The sequence below is a fragment of the Euprymna scolopes genome, chromosome 23, assembly GCF_053919585.1.
Source record: "Euprymna scolopes isolate OS-2025 chromosome 23, ASM5391958v1, whole genome shotgun sequence".
NCBI lineage: Eukaryota > Metazoa > Mollusca > Cephalopoda > Sepiida > Sepiolidae > Euprymna > Euprymna scolopes.
Genome location: NC_136504.1, coordinates 116345338 through 116369785, shown reverse-complemented (window position 1 = coordinate 116369785; position 24448 = coordinate 116345338). Strand labels below are relative to the sequence as shown.

General features: G+C 33.0%; 1 protein-coding gene across 11 annotated transcripts in view; it reads left to right on the top strand.

Annotated features, from left to right (window-relative positions):
- The window catches only part of LOC145246151 (pleckstrin homology domain-containing family A member 1-like), a 394476-nt gene that overhangs the window by 83656 nt on the left and 286372 nt on the right, over positions 1 to 24448 (top strand). For 9 of the 11 annotated variants that reach the window (XM_080108017.1, XM_080108015.1, XM_080108011.1 and 6 more), the window contains exon 2: positions 14691 to 14738. The exons of the other annotated variants lie outside the window; for them this stretch is intronic. The gene's annotated coding sequence lies outside the window, so the exon portion shown is untranslated. The remainder of the gene's footprint in view (positions 1 to 14690; positions 14739 to 24448) is intronic. 11 annotated transcript variants of the gene reach the window in all.

Here is a 24448-nt window from a genome sequence, read left to right as displayed (position 1 = left end):
CAGTCACCGCTTTATTGGGCAATGTGTTAGCTTCAACACCTTTTGATTTGAACATATCTGTAGCACGTCAACTGTCTTGTCTCAGCCCTCATGGGGAGAAAAGTAAATAGAAACTCTGGTTTAACCAGGCAAACAGTGAAAAATAATTTGTGGGTTTTTTTTTTTTTATTATTTATTTATTTATTTATTTATTTTTTTTTTTACACTTTCCTCAGTTTCATCACAAGACGGATGGGTATTTCTCTCCCACTGTGAGAAATGCGATACAAGGGTTGGAAAGCGGGGCACACTGATCCACATGTGCCAGGCCAGCCCAGCCCCATCAAAATTCACTATTAGGGACGCCGCTGGCGATTAGCAATAAAGTCTCCTTTTCAAAGAGAAGGGTCTGGAAGGGTGTACCTCCTAGAACTGCACAGGGCCACCCTCATACTGCAATTAGCAGGAAAAGGTGATTACAAGAATGGTCTAGACTTTGATTCTGGCAGTGAGATAAAATCCCTGGCGTGCGTTTGACACATTTTCTATTCCTACGGCGTAATTTGAAAGGAAGTGGAAATTTAACTTTTTATTTCTTACTCACACTCTGTGGAAAACTTTTTTTTTTTTTTTTTTTTTTTTTTTAAATTTTATTTTTTTTTTATGTGAATTATCTGGACTGAAATGAGTTTCAGCATGGTTTTGGCATTACTTCCCTTTAAAAAAATTTTTTTTTTTTTTTAGCTAATAACAGTGAAGATTAAACGAAAACTAGGCCAAAAAAATCGTCAACCTCTGTAAAACCAGTGTAGAGGCTAGCTAAGGAAGACGATAACTATAATTTTCTGGTTATAGGACAGTTATGTACTTGAATTATTGTTGATCCTTAGCTAGCTTCTTTACTTTTTTTTTTTTTTAAACTGGTGATTATATTTTTCCAGCTGAATTTGCATTTCAGCGTTTACTGAATTTAACTGAAATAGTATAAATTAATACAACTGGGTTTTTTTTTTTAAATATTCTCTCCTATATTTATATATCTATAAAAGTGAGTTGAAGACCACTCTTCACCTTTATACTCAACAAAATTTTGATCTACAGACTTGAAATTTGGTATATAGGGTAATCAGACATGTGGAAAACTTAGTTTTCACCCACAAAAAAGGGCTGCTAAGAGGTTAAAAATGGTACTTGGAGATCATTGGATTTTTATGTTTGTCAACTGCTTCACGACTGCGTATGTGCGAATCGTTCATATGACAGCTTCCTTATCTTAAGAAGTAGGTTTTAAAACTTTTAAAGATCGTGGCAAGCTGGCATAATTGTTATCGTACTTGACTCCTTGCCTTTAGTTTTTGGTTTCTGTTTCGATCTCAGCTTGTATTTTTTTTTCTACTAACAAAAAGTAAACTTTTTAGAAAAAAAAAAAATACTTGCATTTTTTTTTTTTTTTTTTTTTTTTTAGTTAAGGAATTTAACGTTACGAGCAACGCCGGGGACAATCTGTTATTATACCTATTTACTATGCCTCCCCACCGGACAGTTAGACACCAGGGTCGTTTTTTAACGTGGAGAAAAGGTACAAAAATAAAAATTGTCTCAGTCGTGAAGAATTTCTCCTCCACCGAAAGAGAACAAGAAATAGAAGTGCAGCATCTGAAGAACAGATACTACACTTTGATCTTGTCCCGAAGGCCAAGAGATTCTCTGTTATTATAGTAATAAAAATAAGCTGAAAAACAAATTTTCAATAAGGCGAATCTATCTGGGTAAAAAAAAATGCTCTATCCGGTTAAGAGAAAACAATAAAATACGTTATTATTATATCATCAAATCAATAAGGATTACAGAAAGGGGAATAGGGGAGAAACCTCTTTCGGCCATGGCTTTTTGTTCAGAGAATAAAAGCTGGCATTATACAAAAGTAGAGGTAAAATATACAACAGACTTTCTGAACATTCAGATTAAAAATTAATTCGGTGCGTGTGTGTGTGGGGGGGAGGGGGTAATGGGATAAAAGCTTAAAAAAATAAATTTTTATTAAATTTACAAAGATTTTCTTAAAAGAAAAACAAACTTAAAATAAAGTTCTGATAAAAATTTAATTATAGATATAGCAGGACAAGTGTTGGTCTAATGTAGGGGTCTGAGATTCTGGCCGCATTTCGCATTGCGAAAGACTAACTCTGCTAGAAAACTGTGGCCGGTGTCGCATAAAAATATTTTTTGTCAGCCGAATTTAGGTTCATGAAAAATTATAAATAAAAACTAAATGTTTACTTTTTACAACTTATGCAAGTTTTTTTTTTTTGTGAAATTGCATCAAACATTGATATTGCTGGTTTTTTTTTTCTTTCCCTTTGCAAAACTCTTATTCTGTAAAATCAAAAATTACAATTTTCTTCTACAAAACAATCAAACTAAACACTATAAATAAATATTCAAAAATATAAAAAATCTTGAAGCATAACTTTTTTTCCAAAATTACTGGATTCAGCATTAAATAACCCAAAAATGTGTTGCTACAAAACTAAGCTAAGCATTAATATATTTTCATTTTTTTTTTCTTTTAATTTGCACTTAAATCTATAATTTAGGGAATATACATTTCGTATTTTTGTTTTATTGCTCTTAATATTCTTAAGAAAATTTTTACTGCTTTTTCGTTTGACAAATTTAAATTTTATAATTTGAACAATGTGTTGAGTTATATTTTTAGTTAATATATTTTTGGAGTTGCTGAATTTGAGAAGAAATTTCACTCGTATTTGATTTATATTTGATTGCCATTTTAAAACATAAGTGACCTTGTGTACAGAATGGTCTCTACCAAACTTACTCTGAATTTTGGGTCTACAGATTTGAAACGATATATATATATATATATATATATATATATATATATATGAGATTTGGACTCGTGGAAGAAATTCGATTTGGTTTTTATTATTTATTTATTTTTTTTTTACAAGGTGGTCACCACTTATCAAGTCCCGGAAGTCACTCGGGGATAAGGGTTATTGCATGTACAGTATGTTAGTGTTGAAATTAGATAAGGTGTCTTACTTAAGGGGGCGGTTCACCAGGAATTTGTTTGTTGGACTTGAAGACATCCAGGTTGTAGTCCGGTGGGAAACGGGCAGACGGAACAGAGTTCCACAGGCGTGCACTTCTAAGAAAGAAGCTTTGTTCATGAAATCTACATTTTGGTTTTGACCAAGAGGGGGGAAAATTTTTGACAGTGGTTTCAGCTAGACAGGTGCTCCTCGTGAAAGATTGGCGAGGGGTGGGGCAGAGATTGGAGACTAGCACTTGCCATGGAAGTAACAATAAAACAGACAGGCTTGCAATGTCTCTCTTGTAGGAAAGAGGTTGCAGGGAAGAGAAAAGAGCATCCCCTACTAAGCCACGAAGCCTATTTTGTACTCTGTCAAGGCAGGATAGGCTGTTTTTAGCAGCTCCTGCCCATATGTGGCAACAATATTCCATCCTTTGGCATACTTGGCTTTTATATAGATAATTGCATCAGCAGTGAGATATCTTCTGGAGCGGTAGAGGGATCCTACCATTTTTTCCAGCGACCTTGGCAATAGACTTGATGTACGTGTTCCATTTCAGGTCAGGAGTAAAGGTCAAGCCCAGAAGCTTATCAAAACATGGAGCTTCCCTAGTCGAGAGCCATCCATTTCAATTGATACCAGATGCGGATCAGAGCGTTGATGACCAGCCACCTCTTCCTCCACTTTACCACACACTTGAGATCAGAGGAGAGAGAATCAGAGAGAACTTTGTCAGTTACGGCCTTTGATGTGTAGCCATAGATGGTCGTATCATCAGCATAGATGTCAACGAATGATTTAAGCATGTGTTTTGGGAGATCATTGATATAGATCAGGAAAAGAGTTGGGGCCCAGGATGGACCCTTGGGGAACTCCAGTATTAATACTGAGGACCTCTGATTTCTGCCCATCAGCCACTACTCTTGTGAGCCTACCAGAGAGAAATAATTTAATGATCGAGAAACATTTCCAGTTATACCGTAGCTGGAAATCTTGTGAAGTAGGCCTTTATGCCATACTTTATCGAAGGCTTTTGATATGTCAAGAGCAATAGCCCTAAAGAGGACGCCTTGGTCAAGAGATACACTAATCCTATGAGATATAACATCTGTCGTAGATCTAGCAGAACGGAAACCATATTGCATGTCACTAAGAAGGTTATTTCTGTAGAGGTGGTTGACTACTACTCTATTTAATATGGATTCCAGCAACTTACTCATGACACACAGAATACTTATTGGTCTGTACTGAGAGGGAGACGACTTATCACCTGAATTCTTAAATACAGGGCAAACTGATGAGATTTTCCAGGGTGTTGGGAAGCACTTCTTCTTAAGGCAACGCTTAAACAGTTTTGTAAGTATGAGAGCAAGTTCTGGTTGAAGCTTTTTCAGCAATATAATTGGAATGCCGTCAGGGCCAGTTGCTTTACTGGAATCAAGGTTCTTGATTAGCTTGGCGACCTCACGCACAGATATTTATATGTTGCATAGCGTGTTGTCTGTTAGCTGCTAAGGGGGTCAAAATTAAAGAAAATTTAGAACTTGACTAGCATAAGTCGATTAAACATGTTACTTACCTTATAAGAACATTAAGTTTTTACATGCATATGGACTTGGCTCTGATGGTAACGAATAATGCTGGAGAGCTGTTATGGTTTCAATTCTCGCTGATGGCACCAAAATCGTATTTTTTTACGTTTTGTAATCACTAATATGCATTGGGTACAATATAATAATCAAAAGTATTGACTCTATAATATTATATACGAAATCTGCATGAATAAATTATATTTAAACATATTTTATGATTGGGCAATGTGGGTGGCCTGCTAATGTATTAATATAAAAATCTATGTATGGTAATTTGTTTAATGCATTGCTGGGAAATAAGTGGGTAGTTAATGATGTGAGCAATGAGGAAAAAAAACAAAACTGCGAAGGGTAAAACAAACCGATCACTTAAGTCAATATATGTGGTATTTTTCAAATCTTTTAGTGAATTTTTCTATTGTTAATAGAATCACGAATGGTAGAAAATATTTTCATATTTTGGGAGAACCCTTCTCAAAAACAAAAATGTTTTTTCCGTTGATAGAATCGTCACAAGATGGCTGCGTCATCAAGTTCGACAGAATATAAAATATTTAATCCCTTAAATTTATATTTCGTTTCAGGGCTCTACATTGCGAGTGATTTTTTTTTTTTTTTTTTTTCCTAAGTGGCAACTAGAAATAATGAAATGCTTATCTTTTGACGATTGTATTTCTTTCACTGACAATCTTCCAAAACTCACTGAGTGAAAAATATCTTCAACTTTGTTCATCTTATTAAAAAAAAAATTATTTAAACAAAAGTTCAATAGAACAATATACTTTTTTTTTCTTTTTTTTTTTTTTACGAAGACTGTTTAAAAAAAAAATCTGAAGAAAACAGAATGTTTATAACCAAGTATCAACATAAAATTTGTTGTATATTTATTTAAAAATATACAGAAAAAAACCTTTATGATGTACATACTCGTCACAGAACGAAGATGTCATATTCTAAAAATCATGTGTGTTTGGCTAGTAACTTTTCTATTTGATTAGTAAACGAAACTATTTAGAAAATATTAAGATAAATTTGTCCATAGAGCCCTGCGTTTTATTTATGCTTTTTATTATCTTGTAGGATTATACTTTTTATTATTTTATTACTTTATTAATTTAGTATTTTTTTTTTTAATTTAACGAGTCAAGTATCTTTTTTTTTTTTTTATTGATAAGGCTACGTACTCTTATAATAGTATTATTGTGTATTTATATTAATTTTTATTTTAATTTTTTTTATCTTTTTAATATAAGATCTAACAGTACAAACATGCACAATAAATTCAGCAATTAAATATGTGCGTGAGAAAATATTTTTTGAGTGAATGGCTAACCTCATAAATTCAACATAATCTCTACAATTGTATAAAAGGAACTTTGTGTTTGTTTGTTCCTTATAGACTTGAAAACGTCTGGCCCGATTTTTATGAAATTTCACACAAAGATACTTCATGTGTTTGGCAGTGTTCTTAGAAGTATCGATAATTGAAATAATCTAATGAAAGTAGGAACAGGTGGTTTTTGACTAAAGTCAACACCTTACACAGCCTAACATCACAAGTGCAGTTGAGAAGTTTTATTACTACACAAACAGTAAGGCCAGGCATATAAAGTAGGTTCTTTAATATGACAGGGGCACGTTGGAAATGCATGTTTCTGTTTAGATCACTATTGAGCTATGATATTTGACTTTTGCATTTTAAACTTTAATTGAAGTCATATCTAAAAATAATTTTATAAAATTAATAGGTTCTCTACAGTACAATGTAGACTAATGTAATGTGGATTAAATCGCTGCAGGGAAGCATGTGTAGCTTTCTCCTGGTGCACTGCAATGGATCCCAACTAGAGCAAGCAATCATATCCGATACTGGAAGATAGCTAATATTTTAGAAATCGTCTAACACAAACGGATATTCTTAGATGTATACATTCTATCTCCTAACACAGTATTGCAGGACTGCTTCTCAACTGACTACAACAGGATTGTTTTCAACCCATACCGTACCAAAGTGGCACTTTAGGTGGGTTGAATCAGTTTCCTTCAAAGATGGAAGTTTCATGAGTATATGAAATTCACAAGTGGTTCCCAGTTGCATGTATATCCCCGTTAGGTGAGATGATTGTGTTTTACATACAGTGCCTGGTAATCTCAAATGGTCACCCATCTGGTACTGAGCAGGCTCAACGTTGCTTAACTTCGGTGATCTAACGAGAAACGGTGTGTCAATGTGATTATACCGTATATGATCGTTTTCAAGTACAATGTTATTTTTTTGATTTGTTCTCTTAAAAAAAAAAAAAATTCTGCCTAGTTTCAAGTTTCGTTGCCAATCCATATGTTATTTCACCGTTCTTTGGACTTTTCTAAAAGTTACTTTTAAGGAAATTGAAACAAGAAATTTAACGGTGGTAATTCTATTTTAAGCATTAGCATAACAAGCCAACACGCAGCTGCGTGGATGCATGCAAAAATGTCTTCTCTTCCGTGAAGACTTGAGTGGTTTGTAAAGTATCGAGTGCTAATCTCGCAGGTACTCAATTGGATGAGTGTAAAACACTTAAATGATTTGTTAAGCTCATTTCTGTCTTTTTGTTTTCTTTCTTTTAAATTTCATACTGTAATTACTATTCAGATTTGATTGCAACTAAGTAGCACTTTGTGTGTGGGATGATCACAATTGGAAACAATTTGTGGTATTAATTATTAATACATGATTAATTTAAGTTCCCTATTTATATAAACAAGTGTTCTTTTTTAGTATTTGATATAAAGCTTTTTATTTATTTTAATTTGAAAATTTATCTTTATTGTTTTTGTAGTTTTCTTTTTCAAGTATAATGTTAAGGATTTTTCTCTAACATGTTTACTAGCTATTGTATTCAATTTTTGTGTGTGTATTAATGGTCTGGAAAGGCCACAGGGAAGACGACTGAAGCTGGTCTGCAGAACACTGTATATACAAATGTAGGCAAATTTGGGCATATTTTATTGGTTTCAAAATATGGGTTTTTTTTTTTTTCTTTTTTTTTTTTTTTTAACTAAGTGTCATAAAATTTTAACCATGGAATAGTATTATAATCTTCAAAAAGCCTGCAAATTTCCATGTAGTTTCATCCCATAGAACCAGAGATATGAGCATTTCAAAATTCAGACCACAATTAACAAATAGGTCTGACCTTTATTCTTGATATGAGATGGAACATGTACATCAAATCCATTGCCAGGTCTGTTGGGAAAATGGTGTGATCATTCTACTGCTCCAATCTCCTTGCTGATGCAATTCTCTACCTGTATAAGAGCCAAGTACATCCAAGAATGGAGTAATGTTGCCACATCTGGCCAGATTCCCAAATTTGCCTACATTTGTATAGTGTCCTGCAGGCCAGCTTCAGTTTTGCTGCTTCGGTTGTCTGCCTTGTGGCCTTACCAGGCCATTAATATACAACACAAAATCTACCTTTAAAAAAACTTGTTCTCTATAGATCTTTGGGTGTACTAAAAACGAACATCGCATTTAAATTTTCTGCAAATATTTTTCCAGGTATTAAGCAATGTAATTCTTTGTTTGGTGACTCAATAATTGTACGTGCGCATATTTTTTCTTAATACTTGAAAAATAATTATTTTGCTGAAAATTTAAATGCTGTATTAGTTTTCAGCACACCTAAAAACTCAATATATCTATCCAACTCATGGTCCCTGTAAACATTAAGCCAAGGAGTTTAAAAGAAGTACTTCCAAGTAATGTATCTTTTAGCTATTGGTGGTTGAGAAGGTTTCTTGTAATTATTGAAGGAAACAAGCTTAGTCTTGGCAGCATTGAATGTGACCATCCATTTTTGTCCCATTTCACTACAGTTTGGAGGTCTTTCTCTAATGTTTCCACCAATTGACTTAGATGTGTTCATTCGTTTTCCCCTCATCTCTGTTATAGAGCATGGTGTCATCAGCAAACATACCCATCTCGGAGACAATTTCAGCAGAGAAGTTATTTATTAATATTAGGAATAATAAGGGTCTAAGATCAACCCCTGAGGTACAACCACATTTATATCATTGTGTAGATGTGCACAAACTGGATTCTTTTATTTAAGAATAATTTAATTGCTAAGTATTCGTCCAGTGATACCATGTGATTTTCCTGAGAAGACCATCGTGCCATATCTTGTCAAAAGCCTTGGATATATATATAGGGCTACTGCCCTACTCTCTCCTGCTTTGTCCATTGTATAGTATATACGTTCAGAGATTAGTTAGGATATCTGCTGTAGAATGGGCTTGCCTAAATCCATATTGTTAATTGGTCAGAAGTTTAGCAACTGTAAGGTGATGGACTACAGCTTGATTATGGACAAATATTTTGCCAAAGAGAGGGAGGAAGAGACTAATGGGGTGATAATTCAATGGGTCAGTTCTTTTGCCCGAGTTCTTATAAACTGGTACCACAGAAGCAGTTTTCCAGCAGTCAGGAAAGCAAGATTCGTTAAGACATTTCTTGTAAAGTTTGAAAAGGACTGGAGCAACCCTAGCGGGGCTTTTTTTTTTTTTTTTTTTTTTTTTTTTTTTTTTATAGTACAGCCAGGATGAGATCAGGTTCACATGCTTTTAAGGTGTCTAGGCTTTTTATATCGTGCACCTGAGAAGGGGTGATTTTCAGATTGTATAGTGTGGTGTCAGTCTGCAAAGGAAAATCAGGGAGGGAGTGATTTGTTGGGTCCAATGAAGAGTTTGAAACAAACTGACTGGCAAGCATGTTAGCCTTCTCTGTTGCCGTGCAAACAACCTCTTGATTGTTGGATAGTGGGGAACTGATAATTGCCCATTATTTACTACACTGTTGTAGATTTTCCAGAAATCACGAGTTCCTAATTTCTGCGCTTCAATGTATTTTCTGGTGGTTTCGGCATATTCTCTTTGCTGTCATTATTTCTTTCTTACAATTATTTCTAGCTTCAATAAACTTTTGTCTGTTTGTACTGAACTTATGTCAAGTAAATCTGCGGTATGCATGCTGCCTTTGAGCAGTGGCAGCTGCACAAGTTGCAGTAAACCATTGGGGAGAGTGGGGTTTGCTATAGAACTTTCGCCTGGGAACATGAGCTTCAATTGCCACTTTGAACCATTCAATGGTCTCGTTTGTGTACTGTTCCGCAGAAAGAAAAGATATTCCACCATGGGGTATCTCTGAGATCACTGATGGCTTCCCAGTCAGCCTTCTTATAATACCTTGTCCTTTTGAGTAATGGCTCTTCAGTTTTGGATCAAGAATTTAGGGCAATTTCTACCATTATCACAGCGTGATCAGCATTCCTAAGTGGGCTATGGGCATTTGTTACACAATCATCGGGAACTGTGGTCAGAAATAGGTCTAGAAGTGAGGCTTGTTGATCTTGCTGGTCTGGGAAATGTGTCATAAATGTGTCTGTGATAGGGAATGAGATATAGAGAAGCTGTGTTATGCTATCAGCTGCGTTTGTAAGTAGAGAAACCAAGCCAATTACTGTGGTGGACATTAAAGTCACCAAATACATGTACTTGCGCACTAGTATTATGGGAGAGTGCTGTATCTATCATGTCAGAGACTTCATTAATTAGAGTACAGTTCTAGGTCGAGGGAGATCGGTAGAGAATTTATAAGTAGCTAACGCTATGTTTCCGGTTATGTCTAAAGCACATAAAGGCCTGGTTGTCTGATTATAGTTTTTAATTCTCTTATCAAGGGGAGGGTGTTTCGAATATAGACTCCAAGTCCGTGTATATGTCTGAGTCCTCATCAAGAATTGACTCTTATAATAATAATAATATATGAAATCGGGATAAATCAAAATTTCATGTTTAAGCGTCTTTTAGAACCAGGCAACGCCGGGCACCCCTCTCTCTAGTATTTGTTTAAAAAGTTGTTATTCAGTTTTATGTTTAGTAAAAAAAATATGCATCAAAAAGTACCAAAAAAAAAAAAGGGGAGGGGCAACTAATAGCTACGACAGAAGTTGATGAAGGATTAATTGTTTTGTACTTTTCCTACCGAAGAAACTTTCGGAAGAGAAACTATTTCTGAATTTATCTATGATATATAATGAATCTTTATATGTGAATATTTTATTACGTCTGACTCCATTGCCTTTCAAAACAAAGCTTGTAAAAGTCAGCAGCAATAATAAACTCTTGTTTTCTGTATTAAACTATGAACATTTTTTGCTATTAATAACTAATTTTGTTCGTCTTCCTGTCGAAAGATTGGGTGCACAAAAAAATGTAGCGGAATTATGGCTTGGTTGAGAGATAATCATTTTTATGTTTATGGTAAATGCTCGACTGAGCTTCAATCCTCTGGCATTCCTTGTAAAGTATTCACAGCAAGAGCTTTCCTAGCTACAATTACAGCTAATAACTTTCCTTTCTCTCTTGTCCGCTAATAATTTCACGATTAATCTTATGTTACCAGAAAACTTGATACGCTTGTATTTCTATTCTTGCATTTTTTTGTCTTAGTTTTAAAAAAAAAAAAAAATTAATAAAAAAAAGTAACAGATCACTGTTTGGGAGGCACTATAAGATACAAGTTAAAGCTGTGGTTGTAACTAGAAGAGTTCTTGCTGTGAATGCTTTACAGGGCAGGGGTTACAAGGATTGAAGTTGTTGAACCCCTACCATAAATGTAACTACAGCAGAGACATCTCTTTTGTGTCAAAAGGGTCGTAGAGAAGAGATCATCTTCAATAGATTGTGAATATTTTACTTTAAAAGTTTTCCAGCAGCCGTAGCAACATATTTAAGTCTTCCATGTCTGGTCTGGAGTTAACGCCAGTCCAAAAAGCCTAACATGGCAAGAAGCTTCAAAGAGAGCTATTTATTTTAACTGAGAAAAATCTATGATCTGAGCATTGGTTGTGAAATGAGAATCTTGGTTTTAAAATCAACTTTCTTTTATTGGACCCTTGAAAGAAAAAGAATGGCAAAATTTTGATCACCAATGTGCTTAGAAGTGCTGCCATGTAAATGTTTGCATCATCAATAGGGCTAGGACAACAGAATATTCTTTTTGTTTTGACTCTCGAATATATATCTGTTAATATCTTATGTTTTTATAGTGATGTGCTCCTCAGTTCATTAACTCAAGAGTCAAAAGGGCGATGAGAATATTCTGTTGTCCTAGCCCTCGTCATCAATCTCTTGGTTTTAAAATGAAAATAATGCTCAGTATGAATCGTCTCTGCTGCAGAGCTAACAATGCATGCTATAGAATCTGTTATCTATCTTGGGACATATCTGGCTCTTATACAGGTAAAGGAGTGTCAGAGATCAAGTACTTTCTGGAGCAGTAGGACGATCCAACCATTGTTCCAACAACCTTAGCAACAAACAGATCTAGGAGTCCATTTCAAGTTTGGAATGTGTACGATAGTGGAGATGAATGAAAACGCTATGGTGGAGAAAGTATATTTGGATGACCAAGTCATTGGTGGTGTTCAGAAGTTTTGTTACTGTGGTGATACCATTGAAGCACAGGATGCAGCAGGTGCTAGTGTTTGCAAGAAGTTCAGAGAATTTTGCCATTACTAACTAGCAGAGCATTACCATTATTCACCAAAGGAAGAATCCATCTTGCATGTGTATACACATGCCAGATGGAAGTGAAACTGTGCTAACGAGAGTTGAGGACATGTGTTGCATGGAAAGGAATGATAAAATGTTCAATGCGAGACAATGTCCAGTTTTAGTTGTGTGTGTGTGAGAGAGAGAAAAAAAAGCATATTTCATTAAATAAAATAGACGTTTTTGTCTATTTATCCTATTTTTGATCCTTTCCAAATAATGATCTTCACTTCTGGCTGGAACTGGCTGATGTAATCGCCATGTTCATCCTAAGTCAGGAATCTAGAAGGATTAAAAAGTACTAACTGGTTTTGAACAATTTCTATAATTAACTTTTTTTTCACTGGTTAATTATTTTAATATCTCCACAAACATTTCAGGATATTATCACTAGTGGTAAAGTTTATTTTATTTATAGTTTTTTTAGTTTTTATTAGCAATGCTTCTAATATTTCAAGTTTTCATTTATTGGTATGTTCAAGTATAGATGTATTGTCAACTAATATATATATTAGTGATGGGACGATTCCAATATTTTTCCAGATTCCGATACAATTACAGATTCTGTGCTGAATTCCCGATTCCAATACAATTACTGATTCCGATTCTTTATAAATCTCTAATTATTTAACTATAAGATTGTTATTTCCCCCCGATTTTCGTAAAAACACATTAAATATGCAGATATATTTTCCGAAAAGTCAAAATACACTTGTGGACGATGATCTTACTGGTAATTGAATTTCAATAAATATTTATTTTATGATTATTACCAGCAATGGAAGATTTTGGTTTAAACAAAATCAGATAAATAAAAAGGCAATTAAAAGAATTGTTTTAGCATCGGAAGGCATCAATTTTTCTGATTCTGATACCCTCAAATCTTCCAATTCCGATTAATTGTCCCAACACTATAATATATATATAAACACATAATACGGTTTGTTCCTTTTTATTTTCTCTATTTTGTCGGAATACTATTTCCATTATTTTCATCATATATATATATATATATATATATATATATAATTTTTTTTTTTTTTTTTTTTTTACCGTAATCTACGGACATGCATGTTTCGGAGCCCTACTCTTCAGCGTCGCTTGACTGTTGTGAGAATTCAAACCCTGGACCTTATGTATTTCAGTCCAGCGCCCTAACGATATGATGCCATAGACAATTTACTGTTTAGTTGTTATCGTTTATCTGTTCATTGCTCGAGTTCTTTAAAAACCAAATGCTAGTATCTGTACTTCTCTAAATAATGGATTACAGCATAGATACATACAATTTGAATGCAGAATCAGAAAGAACATGCAATTTACACAAGAATTCTCAATTTTATTAAAATTAGAGAAACTGAAGAAATTAAGTTGTTATAAATTGGTTCATGATTCTAAGTATTTTTTCCATATGTCAATTTTGATTCGTGAATTTCTGAGCTTTTTTTTAACCAATAGGATATTTGCATAATTCAAACTGTTTTCAACCCCATTTATTAATCTCTTCGTCATTTACCGTGAACAATCTGTATATCTATAGAAGTGACATTGTGTGTGTACATTTCCCTACCAAATTACTGTCAATTTTCAGTCTACAGACTCAAGATTTGACATAAGGGGTATTGAGAGTGGGAAAATCTTTTTACTCGGTTTTTGGCCAGAAACTTGGCTGTCGAGGGGTCAAAGGTCAATGATTTTTACCTTTGAAAACTCTACCAAACTCCTCCACCATTTTGGGTCTAAACACTTGGAATTTTATATGTAGGTTCCTTGGACATGAATCAAACTTTTTAACTTGATTTGAGCCCAAAACAAATGTTAAGGGGTCGAAATTGGGTCAAAGTTAAAAAAAAAAAAAAAAAAAAAAAAAATGACTTCTCAGCCAATTTTTTGTCTAAACATTTGAAATTGTACATAAAGTGTAATCAGATAAAGGGCAAGCTTTTTAATTTGTTTTTGGCCGAAAATTTGGCTACCTAGGGGTTAAAGTTCAAAAGATTTGATCTTTGCTGTCTCCAACAAACTATTCAGAAAATTTTGGGTCAAACATTTAAAATTTTACATAAAAGGTATTCAGACATGCAGCAAGCTTTTTAACCAGTTTTTGTGCGAAAATTTGGTTGCCAAGAAGTCAAAGTTGAAAGAGTTGACCTTTGCAGACTCTACCAAACTCCTCCGCGAATTTTGGGTCTAAACACTTGAAATTTTAGATGTAGGTTATCTTGACATGAATCAAACTTATATATATATAAAGTTATGAATAGTACATGGGGCCTGAGCAAAGCCGGGCTGAATTGCTAGTAATCTAAAAAAAAGTCAGTTGAGAATGCTATGTTAAAGAGTCACTATTATCATGAAGTTTAGATAACTTACTGATATGATAAATGTTAATCGCTTTGATTTGCTATTAATTTGTGTTAATTTTATTTTTTTTTTCTAATGGATCATTTTCTTTTCTCAGATTACACAAAAGGATTTTCAAAATCGGAACTGTTCAAGCTAACTTGAGGTATGTTCTTATTGTCCTTAGCATTGCTAATGGAAAGTTGAAAGTTGAATATAATTTTGTGTATTTGAATTATATAAACTACTGTTCTCGTGTAATAGCTCGCAAACGTGCGTATGATAGCTGTATGCAAATGACCGAGCTGTGTGCAAGGTAACATCATGGCAAGGAAGAAAGAAAAAGGTTATAAAAATGTGTGCAGATCGATGATCACATTAGACATGTGGGTGACATCACAGCGAAGACCAGAAATAAATGTCTTTTGTTAGAAATTCAACTCGTTTAAGGTTTTTTCTGCTTATGTTTCTTGCGATGGAGCCTACGTGTTGGGTCACTACATGTTAATGACTACATTCGTTTCGAATGTTATTCTTAAAACGTTTTTGCCGATGGAGGAAAGAATCAAGATGGCGGCGTTTACAGCTTTTACAAATGGGCAGTTTCTCAAAAAATAGAAAGTCTCGCAGCTCGTGTGCAAAATTTCGCCGGTCGACTACATAAGAGGAGGCTGTGGAGGAGAACCGGGACGATCAGTGATGAATACTTGGAGACTTGTTGTGTGTGACTGTCTTGCCTTTTTACTTTGTTACTATTTTTCTTTTTGTTCTTTTTTTTTTTGTTTTTGTTTGTGGAAAGCATACCATTAATTTATACAAACGTTTAGAAGACTTAAAACTAGAACTTTTATCAATTGCATCATGGGTCGTTGCAAAATACCATTTCAAGATAAGAACAGTAGCTTGAATTACAAATTATGAATCCTTCTCTAAAATTTTAAAACCTAATTTTGTTCATGATTTAAATCTCAGTTTAAAAAGAATGCTATCTGAGATTTAAGTAAATACTTTTTTTTTTTTTTTTTCGCTAAACATTTTTCCATTGCAAGCCTGTTGTCTGTAGCTTGTATTCCACTAAACAGCTTTTTACATCATTATAAAACGCATAAAAAATCTTATTTTTCAAAAATTAAATTAGATGGAACTTAACTCGAAGTCCATTGCTCAAATTAAAATGAGGCCCCCCCCAAAAAAAAAAATTGGGATTTGAAGATCAAAGTAATAGCTATCTTTTCAAAATGCCTTTTCTTTTTGCTGTAATAAAATGGACTTTAGTAATTTATAGCATATTTTATCACTATTTTCTTATGGAATGCTTTGGAAATGTAATAAACGAAATTTACTGAAAGTAGAAACGGGGGGGGGGCACCTCCCCTAAAAAAAACTATTGACTTTTACAGAAAGTAATCAAAGAAAATAAACTTTGGGTTAGGATCAAAACTAAGACAACTATTTTGCAAAGGTCACAGAATGTGTCTGCATCTTGGCTTTTATAAGCTCTTAATGCCAATTAGCGTGGATCGTTATTTTAGCTTTGCAGCTAATGATGACGCCACTTTGTCTCGCTTTAATGTGTTATTGATGCTTTGCCAAAATTTTCTATTTCTGCTTCGATTGAACTCTTATTACTATTTTGTCATTTTGTTGTATCAAGTTGCACGCGTTTCTCTTCCATCTTTACTTTGGTAAATACTATGCAAATACGTTTCAAAGTGTGTCTCTCTATTATATAAAACGAACTTTGTTTGTTCCCTATGGACTCGAAAACGGCTGGACCGATTTTTATGAAATTTTACACAATGGTACTTTGTGCCTGGCAATGTTCTTAGATAGGTTTTGTATCAGAATGTCTTCGATAAGTATCGATAATCAAAACGATCTGATGAAAGAAGGCACAAGTGATTTTGACTAAAGTTAACACCTTAAACAGCCTAACATTTGAAAAGTTTTATTCCCACATAAGCCAAAATGCCTGACATGTAAAATCAACAGTAGGTTCTTTGATATGACAGGGGCGTTAGAAATGAATGTTTTTGTTTAAAACACAATTGCACCATGATACTCAAGTTTTTCATTTTAAACTTAAATTAAATTCATTATCACCGGATAAGCACTAAGGCCAGGTATATAAAATCAGGGTTTTTTTGATGTGACAGGGGCACGTTCAAAACGAATGTTTTTGTTTAAAGCACAATAATGAAGCATGATACTTGACTTTTGCATTTTAAACTTTAATTCAAGCCATTAAATATGAAAAGTAATTTTATAAAACCAATAGTAGGTTCTCTACAGTGCAATGTAGACTACAATGTATTGTGGACTGTCACTGCAGGGAGGCATGTGGTTTCGTCCAGGTGTATCACGTGACCCCAACTAGAGCAGCTAATCAATCCATTGAAAAATGGGCGATTTCACTGATTTTGAGAACAATAAAAAATATGTGAGCGAGAAACATTTGTTGATCATTCGATCCCAGACAACGTCGGGTCTCCCTACTAATGTGTATATATATATATATATATATATATATATATATATATATATATTGCAATCAGTGTGTATCTCGATAACAAAAAGGCTGGCTGTAGCCTGAAGCGTGAATGGCAATAAAGGCTCTGGAACTTCCAGGGTCTGGCCTGGTAGGTGTTCAGGGCACCACAGCTTGGACCCGGTCATCACTGGATGTGCAGGACTATAGAACGGTCATAGAAGTGATCGTCCGGCACATGCTGATGTTTGCGTCATTTGAGCCAGAAATATATTAAGTAATGGCAATACTCGAAAACGAGTTGCTCATATATATGCACTTTAGTAAATATTATGTAAATGTTTCTACATCATAGACTATAATATATTGTTTCTCTAGATGAATTTTTAACGAGATGCGTGAAGTTTCAGGTTTGGATTATTCGGATTACCGTTCTTATTTTTCATGCTTTTTCTCAAAATATTTCGGACCATGTAACCTGACTTTCTTTGGATGTGTTTTGAACTCTGTACAGAATTTCACATGGATTCGTGATGCAATAGATACGCATTAAATAATTTGTTCTAAGTGACGTTCTTCTGGAGGGTAAGACTCCACTCTCAGTGTGAGCAAGACTTCTACCAGGTCGGAACTAAAACGGGCTACCCACATGGATTAAATAAAGGGTTTTATTTCAGTAGTCCATACAGATTCCCAAAACGCACCTGAAACAAAGTTGGAGGTTGTTTGCCAAAATGTGAGGATAACCTTAAAGATAACTCTTTGAATAATACAAATTGCTAATCTGAATGAAAGTTATGGGACTTTACGTTGCGAGTGATTTTTTTTTTTTTTTTTTTTTTTTTTTTTTTTTTTTTTTCCTATATCCGAGGCAACACCAGTCTCTCTCTGCTAATATATATAACTTTTAATTTATAACAGATTCTTGTTCAAATGTCAACAAAATGCATAAAAATTAACGATTAATGTTTTTCTTGTTCAGGGCTTTACATTTGCAAATGATTTTTCAAGTGGCGACTAGAAATAAAATGCTTATCGTTTGGCGATTTTTTTTTTTTTTTTTTTTTTTTTTTTTTACTAACAATCTTCCGAAGCTAAAGTGAAAAATGTCTTTTCAACATTTTTTTTTTGTTTTTTGTTTTTATAAAACGAGCAAAGTTAAATTATTTAAACAATAAAAGTTTTAATAGAAGAATATGTTCCTTTGTAACGAAGGTTGTTTAAAAAAAAAAAAAAAATCTGAAGGAATTTAAATGTTCATAATTTCAAATCTTAACATAAAATTCAGTGCATATTTAGAATTGGTTATTTAAAAAAAAATACAAAAAAATCTGTGTATGGAACGAATTTGTCATATTTAAAAAATCACGTGGGTTTGGCTAGTAAATTTTTTATTTGACTAGCAAACGAAATTATTTAGTTGTCAAAAATTAACCAAGATAAATTTTCTCGTAGAGCCCTGGGACATAATAGAGGAGATGTTGAGTTCATAAAAAACAATCAAAATGTTTATTGTACCATTGAGACAAACTGTATATAATCACTCCAAAGCTATTGAGTGTAAAGTTACACGACTTGTACAATTGCAACTGAAGAATTCTTTCTACCTAGTCGTGACTAACGAAACCCGTGGATTAAAGTTCCATTCAGAATTCCATGCAACTTCCTGAGTTTAACAAATTCCAGAATTTGACAAAATGCATCTAAAGAAGGGCAGAGGTTACACCGGCTGAACCATTTAATAAACTAAGTACAAATTCTTTTTCTCCACCATTAATAATTTATATTAGCGGGACCTGTGGAAATTCTACAACTACATCTTTCATATGCAAAATATTGCTACTGTGCACTTTGTGGACGTTCAGAGTTAATGGAGACCTTGTGATATTATTGTAGCCCTTTTGTTAAAGCTGTAAAAGTATTTATCTAAGTAATGTGGTTAATGTAGTGTCAGAATATATCTGGTTATTATGGTTTATCTCCAATATCGTTTATAGGAATCTGTGACATATTTCCATTGTATGGACTCGCGGCATGAATGAAGACCATATGATATCATACTGTGTATAGACAAAACAGATACTACCCTTGAATCCTAGCCAGAAGACAAAGAAGGTATATTTTAGTTTCATGTACAGCCCAAAAACGCTATTTATTTATTTTAATTTATTTTTTTTTGTTCATGATCGGATGATCCTGTTTATTAAAAAAGATAGGTGATAACATACTATGAACATTAAATTATCATATTTATAACTAATTTAATGTTTGTAGTATGTTATCATGGTTTATCCTCCTATTTGATAAATAGGATCTCCTGATCGATTAATTTATAATCTGGAAACTGACACATGCTTTATTATGGTAAAGTACTACGGTATTAATATATAGACTAGCGGGATCTGTGGAAATTCCACAGCAGACTTTCATATGTGATATATTGATGTTTGCATTCTGTGGATATTCAGTATAAGAACTCAAGTTATATATATATATATATATATATATATATATATATATATATATATATATATATATAAACTTGAGTTCTTTCAACTATAACCGAAACCAAAAAGTATTCATAATTCATGTTAAATTATTTATAAGAAATGGAAGGTCATAACAATTAAACAGCCACTCGAAAAAAAAAAAGATGTGACACAAAATAAGAAGCACGCAATCGTATTAATATATAGATACTAGACGATCTACCCTTGAAGTGACTATTTTGAAAAGTCCATATTTCACATCGTTCACTTTATGAAGATGAGAATAGCTGAAGACTCGGCGTTTAGTCTTTGCTTAGCATTTTACATATTAACTGAGAAAGCCCCTCCCCCCTCTATTATTTACTTACATTTACTCCAACTTCAATAGACTAAAAGCAACAGCAATGAGGGGTGGGGCATAGGTATCACGCCTACACATCAAAATGAACTCTATCTGTAGCACAAGCGTTTTATCAGTTTCCCTTTCAGGTCATCCTGTGTTAGTTGCCTGGAGAAGCTTTGCCATTTTTACCTAAACATGACTTTTTTTTATTGCCAGTCACACTTCACCAATTCATTGTCTGTAAAAACCTTTAACAAATTAGGTAAAAAAAAAAAAAAAAAAATACTCACAAATGAAGAATATGAAAGTGCCCTGTTGAAAAAAAAGAAATTTGTTTTTGGCCAATTTTTCGATATTTGTCATCCAAAGGGTCGTTCTTCAAAATGATACCAATCTTGTGAAAATCTATCGCCTTTGTCGAAAGTTTTAAGCAAACATACAAACATACATACATTCATACATGCTCTTAACATATATAAACACAGATGAGATTTATATTATAGATGACGTATCCAATACAGAATATGGTCAAAATGACCAAAAATATAATTGTAATCGAATAGAATTTATTTAGAATAATACATGTGATTGTGCTTATTTATTGTTTAGGGTCCTTGATATAACTTAAAAAAAAACATACCGTGGTGAGGACCCTAATTTTATGAGAACCTTAGCGTGGTTGCCATTACTCCCACATCCACTCTGATCTAGAGACTTTGTTGGTATGACCACATTGAAAAAGTGGAAAAGTTATATTTCTGGATTTTTGAGAGAATTAGTTATTCATATTAGGATTTTTCATACTACTGTTCTCATCTTGAGTTTCATTTTCATGGCGTTTCAATTGATGTAGTCGCCGACCTTAAGGTGTACTTTGTCGAATTCGGGAATGTTTCTATCGAACTCTGGAATCTGCACAGAATTCTGAATGGAACCCTTTATTTCACGGGGGTAGCATGCTCTTGTTCCATCAGCCATGAATGGATAGAGGTCATAAATAATTCATAATTGTATTTTTAAGCCACCCACATTGAGGATTGAATTTTTAACCTTCAGGTGAATATCACTTTTACAATTTAATCTTTCAAGTACTTTAACTACTATGCCACGGGTTCTTGCAGAGTTCAATAGAAACATTGAGTTTGAAAGATACATCTGAAAATAACATTCAAAATAGTAGTCCATAGAAAACAAATATGGATGAATTTTGATGTTTGTTGACGTAAAGCAGGGGAATACCAAAGAAACGTGAAGAAATGATTGATGGATTGAGAAAAAAAGAGGGATAACTACCTGGCCAGAGATAGATTAGTTTGTAAGTTAATTATTAGAAGCCGTCCAGCACATGCTAAAATGTAAAACGTACATTAAACTATGATTAGCGTTACTTGGGCCAGACGTATAACTGTTGCTGGTACTCTTGCATAATTTGACCCAAATTCTCGTGAATTCTCGTCAAGAATGGATCGGGTGAGACCGGCAATTATCGGTGTCAGCTGAGTGTCATAACAGACGCAAACTAATAATTTAAAAAAAAAAAAAAACAAGCCGGAAAAAATACAAATGCAAATAAAAAAAAAACAAAAAAAAAAACCTACCTTGAAAAATGAAAATGTTTTTCATTTTAGTATTTAATTTTTTTTTTTTTTTTTTTAGTACTCATGAACTTATTGATCCGTGCTGAAATAACATTATTTAAAAAGCCATTCTTAACATGGGGAGGGTGTTTGTACCTATTCTGTATTTTAAACCTTACGATTGAATTAAAAAAAAAAAACGGTACTCATCCATGCTGAAATGTTATTATTTAAAAAGCCATTCTTAACATGGGGAGGGTGTTTTGTACCTATTCTGTACTTTAACCTTACAATTGAATAAAAAAAAACCAAAACGGTACTCATCTATGTTGAAATAATGTTATTTAAAAAGCCATTCTTAACAGGTCAAATTATGAAAGAGTGCCCTGTTGCCTTTAAGCTATATTGCATTAATTTTCAGTATGTAATCAAATTGTGTAGTTGATGAAATTAATTCACCTTTTATATATCATAAATTAATATATTAATTGAATTAAACGTACTTTTATTTTTCTATCTCTTGATAACTGAAGTAGATATTCATTCCACCTGCATCAATGTTGTTCTACCTTTTTACTTGGCTCGAAATAACTTATCTTGGTCAATGGGTGCATACATACCGCAGAATCATTTTTATCTATCTTGATAAACTCCACCTTATTTGAATATTATGTTAGAGGTAGTATGTGTGTTGCCCATGTTTGAACAGCGATTGTTAACTCAAACATATACAAATGTTTTTAAGTACATTCACCAAATGCTCTTAACATATAAACACTTCGCTGAGTATGTTTGCCATGTGCGAATTTCGGTAATTTAGTTGTATCCATATATCTATAAAAGTGAAAGTGTCTGTCAGTCTCTGTGTGTGTGTGTGTGTCTGTCTGTCTGTCTGTCTGTCTACATTTCCCTACACGATAACTCTGTCAATTTTCAGTCTACATACTCAAATTTTGATACAGTGTAGTGAGATTTAGGAAAATCTTTGTAATCAGTTTTCGGACAGAAATTTGGCTGTTAAGGGGTCAAAGTTTAACGATTTGACCTTTTGAGAACTCTACCAAACTCTTCCAACAATTTGGGTCTTAACATTAGAAATTTTATATATATATATATATATATATATATATATTATTTAGTAATGTGATTGATAATTTAAAATTCACATTAGAATTAAAAATTAAAAATCTTTTTCATAAGAAGGAACAGTCAATAATTTGTACGATCATTTCGGAAACGATGTTTTTATTGTGATAGACATTAAACCACGGACAATAATTTTGACAGTTTTTTTTTAAACAAAGTCTCCTCATCATTGGGTGGGTTTTTTTTTTATATGTAAAAGACACCATAAATAAACCTAGCAATTTTTAAGTAAGGCAGATGTATCTGGAAAAAATTAAAATAAAAAGGAAAATATTTACTTGATAAGAAAAGTAATATGGATTGAGAATAAAAAATAGAATACAATTATAAATCTGAATTTGGTTTAAATATAAGGTTATAATAATGTTTTTAATAAAAGTTAAAATATATTTACCTTTTAATTGTTCACCTTTTGAAAACCGTAATTATCGTCAAAGCATTCATTTGGATGTTCATTGTAGCTTATAATTGTACGAAATGTTGAATTTTCAAAAAGAACGCCAATGGAACATTTTTAAGCGGTTAGAATATGTTAGTAAACGCCTAATTTAAAATTAAGCAAATATATCTTATATATATATATATATATATATATATATATATATATATATATATATATTATTCATTTTATTGTGGACTCTTATCCTCATTCTCGTTGTTTCACCACGTTTTCGGCCAACTCATTCTCTGGCCTTCTTCGGGTGGTTAACTACGATGGGATTGGAATGCTGTGTTTTGTGACTGCCTTCCATAGTTGTTGTCTTACCATGTTTTGACCAACTAATCCTCTGGCCTGCTTTGGGTAGAATTGAAACTGCTATCTTCAGACAATGCTCACCTGGAATCATAGAGACTCAACGCCTCCACTAAGAGTGATCAAGGTTGGATATGGTTTTATGAATCCAATTCTGTGTGATTTGATCTTCCGTTGTTGGGTCTGTTTCAAATGGTATTTATTTTTTTTTTTTTTAATCCTTTGAGATGCGGCTTCATAATTTGTGTATTCATTTGTTTCCTGACTGTTATCTTCATCTTCATAATTGTTTGGTAATGGTAATTACCATGCAACATTGTAATATTTGTCAAATGAATTTTTTTTTTTAAATCAGTTTTTCCATTGCATAACTTTGAGAATACTTCATTTCCATATGAAGAAGCAAAGTCCAAAAAAGTCCATTCTTACGTTGTCAAGCAAAGTTATGAAATCTCACTAACTCATGTTCGTGCAATGTTTTCGCCTTCAAATTTGAAAATCTTTTTCTTTTTTTGTTTGATAAAATTTTTGTGAAATAATTGTTACACTAGCTGCACACCAAGTATTGCTCGATCATGCAATTCGCTTAAACATGATATATTAATTTATACAGACTGCGTATGTATTATTATAGAATCAATTCTCTATTGAATATTATATATTACGAGGGATAATTTGCCCAGTTGACTAATTCGCAAAAAAAAAAAAAAAAAATTAAAAAATGATAACGTCGTTCATCAAATTCTGTGTTTGTTTATATCATGCCAGCTAATATTTGTACTTGATGATAAATGTCATGGAAACTCACTTCTAATTTAATGTTTAGTTTTAAAATATGTAAACGAAGAAATGATTTGCTGTGATTTTAAATGGTACCTCTTGATCGTAAATTGAACTCCTTAATATGAAAAAATGGTGCGGTATACCTTGGCTTAAACAGAGGGTCATTTGATCTCTAGTCGAATGCTCTACCACTGAGCTATATTTCCAGATGTCAATTTTTTATTTTTTTATTTTTTTTTTAATAAGAAATGATTTGCTAAGATTTCATTACACCCTTTACCGGCATAACATAAAAT